Here is an 8,534-nt window from a genome sequence, read left to right as displayed (position 1 = left end):
GCAGTGGCTCACACCTGTAATCCCAGCACTTTGGGAGGCTGAGGCTGGTGGGTCATTTGGGTCAGGATTTTGAGACCAGCCTGGCCAACATGGTGAAACCCTGTCTCTACCAAAAATACAAAAATTAGCCAGGCATTGTGGCAGGGACCTGTAATTCCAGCTACTCAGGAGGCTGAGGCAGGAGAATCTCTTGAACTCAGGAGGTGGAGGTTGCAGTGAGCCAAGATTGCAGCACTGCAATCCAGCCTGGGTGACAGAGCAAGACTCTGTCTCAAAAGAAAGTGAGGAATAAAAGAATGGCTACTTCATAGGCAGAGTAGGCAGAACAGCTACATTTTCATTTAGCATGTTCTTAAAAATATTGTTTGGAGGTTTTCAGCATGAAATGTCAATGTTTAAAATTTCTACCTGTTACTGTTTCCAAAATGTCAAGATAATAATTAGAATTAACATGTATTTATTATATTTAATCAACAATTATTATGAAGAACCTACTATGTGCCAGGTTGTGGTCTAGGCTCTGAGGACATAGCAGTGAAAAAAACAGAAAGGATTCCTATCTTCAAGTCTTCATGGAGCTGACTTACTAGTGGGGAAAAACAGACTATAAACAAAATAAATAAGTAAATTAAATAATATATTAGTTAAATTGGCTGGATGCCATGGCTTATGCCTATAATCACAGCACTTTGGGAGGCTGAGGTGGGCAGATCACTTGGGCTCAGGATTCAAGACCAGCCTGGACAACATGGCAAGACCCTGCCACTAAAACCAATTACAAAAATTAGCCAGGCATGGTGGCGTGCACCGTAGTCCCAGCTACTCGGGAGGCTGAAGTGGGAGGATGTCTTGAGCCCAGAAGGTGGAGGTTGCAGTGAGCCAAAGTCACTCCACTCCACTGCAGCCTGGGCAACAGAGTGATACCCTGTCAAGAAAGAAAGAGAGAAAGAGAGAAAGAGAGAAGGAAAGAAGGAAAGAAAGAAAGAAAGAAAGAAAGAAAGAAAGAAAGAAAGAAAGAAAGAAAGAAAGAAAGAAAGAAAGAAAGAAAGAGAGAGAGAGAGAGAGAGAAGAAAGAAAGGAAAGAAGGAAGGAGAAAGAAGGAAGGAAGGAAAGGAAAGAGAGAGAGAAAGAAAGAAAGAAAGAAAGAGAGAGAAAGAAAGAAAAGAAAGAAAGGAAGGAAGGAAGGGGAAGGAAGGAAGGAAAAGGAAGGAAGGAAGGAAGGAAGGAAGGAAAGAAAACAAACATTGGTTAAATAGTATACAGATAGGTCACATGTGTTTTGTTTTTTTTTTAAAAGGTGACCCAGAAACAGAGGATAGAGAGGGCTGGAACTGTCAGGAAAGACCTAACATTTCCAAGGGGACTTTTTGGGTTTTTTTTGAGACAGGGTCTCGCTCCATTGCCCAGGCTGTAGTGCAGTGGCACGATCTCAACTTGCTGCAGCCTCAACTTACCAGGCTCAAGTGATCCTCCCGCCTCATACTCCTGAGTAGCTGAGACTACAGCCATGCACCACCATGCCCAGTTACTTTTTGTAGTTTTTGTAGAGACGGGGTTTCACCATGTTGTCCAGGCTGGTCTCGAACCCTTGGGCTCAAGTGATCCTTCCACCTTGGCCTCCCAAAATGCTGGGATTACAAGCATGAACCACTGCACCCGGCCCAGGAGGACTTTTAAGTGAAGACCTGAAGGTGTTAAGAACATGAGACATGAGGATATCTTGGTGTAAAAGTGTTCCAGGCAGAACAATGAGCAAGTATAAAGATTCTCAGGGGCAGGAACTTGCAAGGAGGCAAGTAGGCAAAGGGTTGTGTAAAGATGACAGCAGAGAAGTTAAGGCCAGACTATGGAAGACCTTATAAGCTCTGGCAGAGCCTTTGACTTTTACTCTAAATTGAGAAGTATTGAAGGGTTCGAGGCAGGAGTAACATAATGCAACTTCTGTATAAATAGGCTCACTCTGCATGAATGCTATGTTGAGAAGAAACCATAGGAGGGTATACTTGGAAGCAGGGAAACCAAGAACCTGTTTCATTAAGCCAACTAAGAGGTGATGGTGACTTGGACCAGTGCAGTTACAGTGCAGTGGTGAGAAAGGGTATTCCAGGTATCTTTTGAAGGTAAAGCCAAGACCTTTGGATGGATGGATGACCCTGAGGACTTTGGCCTGAGCAACTAAAGGAGGGAGTTGCCATTAACTGAGATAGTTAATGAGATAAGGAAGACCTTGGAAAGAGCAGTTTTAAGGGTGGAGATCTTTTTATTTTAATTAATTTTTTCCTGACCACTAGACCACCAGGGATAGGGAGTTCAGTTTTGGGCTGGGCATGGTGGCTGACACCTGTAATCCCAGCACTTTGAGAGGCCGAGGCGGGAGGATTGCTCGAGCCCAGGCGTTCAAGACCAGCCTGGAGGACATAGGGAGACCCCCATCTCTATGAAATATAAAAAAATTAGTCTGGAGTGGTGTTACACACCCGTAGTCCGAGCCACTTGGGAGGCTGAGGTGGGAGGATCACTTGAGTCTGGGAAGTGGAGTCTGCAGAGCCATGATTGCACCACTGCACTCCAGCCTGGGTGACAGAGACCTTGTATCAAAAAAAGAAATACAAGAAAAGTTCAGTTTTGGGAGTGTCAGTCTAAAGATACCTGCTAGGTATCTGTGTGGACCTGTCCGTCAGACAGGCTGCTATATTCCAATAAAGAGTTCAGAGCAGAGGAATGAACTTAAGATATAAATTTGGAAATGACTGAATTATAAATAGTATTTTTTAAAGCAAATTGTATTGTGTTGTGTTGTGTTGTGTTGTGTTGTGTTGTGTTGTGTTGTATTGTATTTTTGAGATGGAGTCTCGCTCTGTCGCCTAGGCTGGAGTGCAGTAGCGCAGTCTCGGCTCACTGCAACCTCCACCTCCCGTGTTCAAGCAATTCTCTGCCTCAGCCTCCCGAGTAGCTGGGATTACAGGCATCCGCCACCACACCCAGCTAATTTTTGTATTTTTAGTAGAGATGGGGTTTCATCATCTTGGCCAGGCTGGTCTTAAACTCCTGACCTCGTGATCCACCTGCCTCGGCCTTCCAAAGTGCTGGGATTACAGGTGTGAGCCACCGTGCCTGGCCCTAAATGGCATTTAAAGCCAAGGAAGTGAGTGTAGGCAGAGAAGGCATTAAGGATTGTGGCCCTGGGCACACCAAGGTTCAGAGGTTAGGGAACTATATGAATTCATTTAATCCTCACAATAATCCTCTGAGGAAATTGCTATTACTGTAGTGTCATCATTTAATTAGTGATGGACCAGACGTGGTGGCTCACAGCTGTAATCCCAGCACTTTGGGAGGCCGAGGTGGGCAGATCGCCTGAGGTCAGGAGTTCAAGACCAGCCTGGCCAACATGGAGAAACCCTGTCTCTACTAAAAATATAAAAATTAGCTGGGCATGGTGGTGCGGGCCTGTAGTCCCAGCTACTCCACTGAGGCAGGAGAACTGCTTGAACCCAGGAGGCGGAGGTTTCTGTGAGCCGAGATCGCACCACTGCAATCCAGCATAGCAACAGAGCAAGACTCTGTCTCAAAAAAAAAAAGTGATGAAGTTGAGGCAAAAAACGGTTAAATAAATTGCCCAAAGACATGCAGCCAACAAGTAGCAGAACTGGGATCTGAACCAGCCAGTCTGGCTCAAACCATCGTATATTTCACCTCTAGGCTATAATGGGTTGGTTCTGTTAAATGGCACACTTTGCAAGTAGAGAAATTGAGTCTTAGGTTAAATAATTTGTTAATATTGGTGGTTGGTGGCAGAGCCGGGATATAAACTCTCTCACTGCTTCTTTGTTTTGAGAGATCTCTGTGTTTTTGTTTTGTTTTATTTTGCTTTTTTCGAGATGGAGTTTCACTCTTGTTGCCCAGGCTGGAGTGCAATGGCGCCATCTTGGCCTCCCAAAGTGCTGGGATTACAAGCGTGAGCCACCAAGCCCAGCCAGGTCTCTGAGTTTTTACTTACTCTGCTGTGTGACCTGTGCAACATTTATTTTTTATTTTCTTTATTTTTGAGACAGAGTTTCACACTTGTTGCCCAGGCTGGAGTGCAATGGTGCAATCTTGGCTCACTGCAACCTCCTCCTCCAGTTCAAGGGATTCTCCTGCCTCAGTCTCCCGAGTATCTGGGATTACAGGTGCCTGCCACCATGCCCGGATAATTTTTGTATTTTTAGTAGTGACAGGGTTTCACCATGTTGGCCAGGCTGGTCTTGAACTCCTGACCTTGTGATCCACCCACTTTGGTCTCCCAAAGTGCTGGGATTACAGGCATGAGCCTCCGTGCCTGGCCCACCACTGGTCCTCCTTTAGTACCACCATGATGGTCTCCTGTCCCCAAACTCTCCCCCAACCCTTGTTAACCACAGCTGGTCTCCACAGCAATAAACAAACCTCCTGGATTCAGAAAGGGAAGTGTATGTAAAACTGGCCAAATAAAAGTTATTAGCTTTTCTAGATAATCCCACTAGCCAGTTCTGAGATCTGAGACTAAACTATCCCACACAGAATGGCACAACTAGAACCTTGTGGTTCACAGTGTGGCCCATAGATCAGCATTGGATCTGTCAATGAGAGCTTGTTAAAACTGGGGAATCCTCGGCTCCACCCTGGTCCTATTGAATCAGAGCCTGCATTTAAAGATGATCCCCAGGTGATTGTATGCACATTACGGTCTGAAAAACACTAAACTAAAAAAATGTGAGCTCAGAAAATCCGTGGCAAGAAATGTGTGTGAAACCTATAAGAGGAAATCCACACCATTTCCCTGAGAGACAGCACATAGCGTGTTTCTGGATAGGAATACTCAGTGGGGGGAAGATGACAGTTCTCACTCACATGGAATGGATCAAAGTGATTTTTTTTTCTACTGTCATTTTTCTTTTTCTCTACATTTTTCAAAATTGATATATCATAGTTGTACATATTGGTACATATTGTGGGGTGTGTGTGGGTCAAAGTGATTTTTGCAGTTAATTTGGGCATGGTGGCTCACATCTGTAATCTCAGCACTTTGGAAAGCCAAGATAAGAGGATCCCTTGAGGCCAGGAGTTCAAGACCAGCCTAGGCAACATAGCAAGACTCCATTTCTACAAAAAATTGTTAAAAATTTGCTGGGCTTCATGGGTGCACACCTATAGTCCTAGCTTCTCAGGAGGCTGAGTGAGGGGGATTGCTTAAGCCCAGGAGTTTGAGGCTGCAGTGAGCTATGATAGCGCCACTGCACTCCAGCTTAGGTGACAGAGCAAGACCCTGTCTCTAAAAAAATATATAAAATAAACAGACAAGAATAGGATTATTTTTCTTTTGGAAAATAAATATAGCAAGGAAGGATTTTCTCTATCAGAAATTATGTTAAGCTGTGTGTAGTGGCTCGCACCTATAATCCCAGCACTTTGGGAGGCCAAGATGGGCAGATCACCTGAAATCAGGAGTTCAAGACTAGACTGGACAATATGATAAAACCCCCGTCTCTACTAAATAAATAAATAAATAAATAAAAATAAAAATAGCCAGGCATGGTGGCGCATACCTGTAATTCCAACTACTCGGGAGGCTGAGGCAGGAGAATGGCTTGAACCCAGGAGACGGAGGTTGCAGTGAGCTGAGATTGCACCACTGAACGCCAGCCTGGGCAACAGAGCAAGACTCCATCTCAAAAAAAAAAAAAAAAAAAAGAAAAAGAAAAAGAAAAGAAAAGAAAAGAAATGTTGTTAAGAGGAATTCAGGTTCTGGAGAAAGAAAATCTGGGTTTGAATCGGACTTTGCCACTTCCTGAACGTGTCACTGCTATGGACTGCTTGGTGTCCTCTCAGATTCACATATTGAGGCCCTCCTCTTCTTCTCCCCGTCTCCTTTCCCCAGCCCCTGCCCAGCACAAAGGAAAGGGCACTTCCTGAAGACACAGTGAGAAGGTGGCCATCTACAAACCAGGGAGAAAGGCCTTGCCCAAAGCTGAACCCTGCCAGAACCTTGATCTTGGACATTCCAGCCTCCAGAACTGTGAGAAGATATTAATATATTTCTATTGTACAAGCCACTCGGTCTGTAATATTTTGTTATGGCAGCCTGAACAGACTAAGGCTGCCATCTTGGGAAAGCTTCCTAACATCTTATGGCCTCTGTTTCTTCCTCCTGTAAAATGGGAGTAAGAATATCATTTACAGCATCTTTATGAGTATTAAAGGAAATAGCATATGTCAAACACTCAGCAGAATGCCTGGCCCATAACATTTGTTCAACAAATGGCAATTACAGTGGTAACAACTGCAGCACTGGGCAAAAATCTGTAGAAAGACCAATGGAACAGAACAGATAACCCAGAAACAGACCTCAGCATTTCCATAAGCTCCAGGAGTGCAGAGAAAGTCTATGTTTGTATTCGCCATTGTGTCATTTTCCCCATGCCTAACATATCTAGGGCATACAGGAAGTGCTTAAAAAGTATATATTGTATTAGAATTTAATACACATGGCTGGGCATGGTGGCTTACACCTGTAATCCCAGCACTTTAGAAGGCCCAGGTGGGAGAATGACGTGAGCTCAGAAGTCCGAGACGAACCTGGGCAACATCGTGAAACCCCATCTGTACAAAAAATACAAAACTTAGCCAGGCATGGTGGCACGTGCCTGTAGCCCCAGCTTAAGCCTGGGAGGTTGAGGCTGCAGTGGGCTGAGATTGTGCCACTGCACTCTAGCTTGGGCTATAAAGTGAGACTCAGTCTCAGAAAAAACCCCAAAATGTAACACATGATAAAGAAGGACTCATAAATCAGTGGTGAAAGAGAGGACTAGTCTTTTAATAATACTGGGAAAATTGCTTATAGTTTTGGACTAAAATAACCAGATTTTATTATTTCATTTTATAAAGAGGCTTTTAAACTTTTTTGGACTATGACCCACAGTAAGAAATATGTGGAACATCTCAGCTGAATATAAATTAATAATCAAAACAAAAGTTTATAAAGCAATATTTATCCTTATTATGTCAGATGGACTCTGATCTATTCTATTCTATTTCACTCCTATATTATTAAAAAGAAAATTCCAGGCCGGGTTCGGTGGCTCACGCCTGTAATCCCTGCACTTTGGGAGGCTGAGGCGGGTGGATCACGAGGTCAGGAGATTGAGACCATCCTGGCCAACACGGTGAAACCCCATCTCTACTAAAAATACAAAAAAAAAATTAGCCGGGTGAGGTGGTGGGAGCCTGTAGTCCCAACTATTCGGGAGGCTGAGGCAGGAGAATGGCGTGAACCCGGGAGGCGGAGCTTGCAGTGAGCCGAGATCGCGCCACTGCACTCCAGCCTGGGTGACAGAGTGAGACTCTGCCTCAAAAAAAAGAAAAAGAGGCCGGGCGCGGTGGCTCAAGCCTGTAATCCCAGCACTTTGGGAGGCCGAGACGGGCGGATCACGAGGTCAGGAGATCGAGACCATCCTGGCTAACACGGTGAAACCCCGTCTCTACTAAAAAATACAAAAAACTAGCCGGGCGCGGTGGCGGGCGTCTGTAGTCCCAGCTACGCGGGAGGCTGAGGCAGGAGAATGGCGTGAACCCGGGAGGCGGAGCTTGCAGTGAGCTGAGATCGGGCCACTGCACTCCAGCCTGGGCAGCAGATCGAGACTCCGTCTCCCAAAAAAAAAAAAAAAAAAAAAAAGAAAAGAAAAAGAAAAAGAAAATTCCAGCGTCTATCCAGTAAATTGATCTAATAACTCACTAGTGAATAGCTACCAGCAGTTTGAAGAATATTTCTTATACCAAAATTAGTTTTTAATTTAACAAAAGAAAAAATTATATGTAAATAATATGAGATTTTTTTTTTTTGAGACAGAGTCTTGCTCTGTCACCCAGGCTGGAGTGCAGTGGCACCATTGGCTCACTGCAACCTCCGCCTCCCAGGTTCAAGTGGTTCTCCTGCCTCAGCCTCCTGAGTCGCTTGGATTACAGGCATGCGCCACCACACCTGGCTAATTTTTGTATTTTTGGTAGAGACGTGGTGTCACCATGTTGCCAGGCTGGTGTTGAACTCCTGACCTCAAGTGATCTGCCCGCCTCGGCCTCCCAAAGTGCTAGGATTACATGCGTGACCCACTGAGCTGGCCAAATAATATGAGATTTTGAAATGAGAAATGACTTGAGATTTTAAACATAATGAAAAAAAATAACAGAGGCAAACATCAACAAATTTGAGAACACCAACATTTTAAATATGTTGGGGACCGCATATGGCAAAGGCAGCTATGACAGACAGGATGTGGTCATCACTGGAGAGAAGAGGCCAGTTATTCTTGACATCTCTTTCTTCCTCATATTCGCTCACATGGAACCCAACAGCAAGTCTCGCAGATGCTGCCTCCATTTGTGCACTTTCTCCCTGGCCACAGCCCTGATCTTAGTCCAGACCATCATTCTCTCACTCCGGGACTGCTGCCCCGCCTCCCAGCTAGTCTCCCTGCTTCCACTGTGCACCCCACAATGCTTTCTCCTCACAGTAGCCA

The sequence above is a fragment of the Macaca thibetana genome, chromosome 14 (assembly GCF_024542745.1).
Source record: "Macaca thibetana thibetana isolate TM-01 chromosome 14, ASM2454274v1, whole genome shotgun sequence".
NCBI classification, from domain to species: domain Eukaryota; kingdom Metazoa; phylum Chordata; class Mammalia; order Primates; family Cercopithecidae; genus Macaca; species Macaca thibetana.
Note: the sequence above shows the minus strand (reverse complement) of the source record.